Below are 1,099 nucleotides of genomic sequence, written 5' to 3' on the forward strand. Positions count from 1 at the left end.
CCTTGGCAGACCCTTCCTAGCCACAGCAAAGGCTGTGATTGATGTTGATAGAGGAGAGTTGATCATTCAAGTGAATGAAGAATCCTTGGTGTTTAAGGCCCAAGGATATCCCTCTGTCTTCATGGAGAGGAAGCATGAAGAGCTTCTCTCAAAACAGAGCCAAACTGAGCCCCCACAGTCAAACTCTAAGTTTGGTGTTGGAAGGCCACAACCAAACTCTAAGTTTGGTGTTGAACCCCCACATTCAAACTCTAAGTTTGGTGTTGGAAGGGTCCAACACGGTTCTGAGCACTTCTGAGGCTCCATGAGAGTCTTCTGTCAAGCTAATGACATTAAAGAAGCGCTTGTTGGGAGGCAACCCAATGTTTTATAATTAATTATTTTCTTTTGTTATTTTATCTTTTTTTTGTAGGTTGATGATCATAAGAAGTCACAAAATCCATGAAAAAAGCAAAAACAGAATGAAAAACAGGAAGAAAAATAGCACACCCTGGAGGAAGATGCTGCTGGCGTTTAAACGCCAGTCAGCCTAGCAGTTGGGCGTTTAACGCCCAGTCTGGCACCCTTCTGGGCGTTTAACGCCAGAAAGGGGCACCAGACTGGCGTTAAACGCCAATAAAGGGCAAGAACCTGGCGTTAAACACCAGGAATGGGCACCAGCCCGGCGTTTAACGCCAGAAATGGCTCAAAACGTGGATTTTGATGCCATTTGGTGCAAGGATGCCTTTTCCTTGACACCACAGGATCTGTGGACCCCACAGGACCCTACCATCACTCTCTCTCTTCTTCCCCCATTCACCAATCACTTCAACACCTCTTCCCCAAAAACCCCTCACCTATCAAATCCCATCTTTCTCTTCACCACTCACATCCATCCTTCATAAACCCCCACCAACCTCACCCTTCAAATTCAAACCACTTTCCCTCCCAAACCCACCCATCATGGCCGAACCATTCACCCCCTCTCTCCTATATATACCCTTCTTCTACCCTTCATTTTCACACAACCTAAACACCCCTTCTCCCCCTCTTTGGCCGAACACACCACCATCTCCCTCTTCCTCATTTCTTCTTCTTCTACTCTCTTCTTTCTTCTTTT

Source organism: Arachis duranensis, chromosome 10 (genome assembly GCF_000817695.3).
Source record: "Arachis duranensis cultivar V14167 chromosome 10, aradu.V14167.gnm2.J7QH, whole genome shotgun sequence".
Lineage (NCBI taxonomy): Eukaryota > Viridiplantae > Streptophyta > Magnoliopsida > Fabales > Fabaceae > Arachis > Arachis duranensis.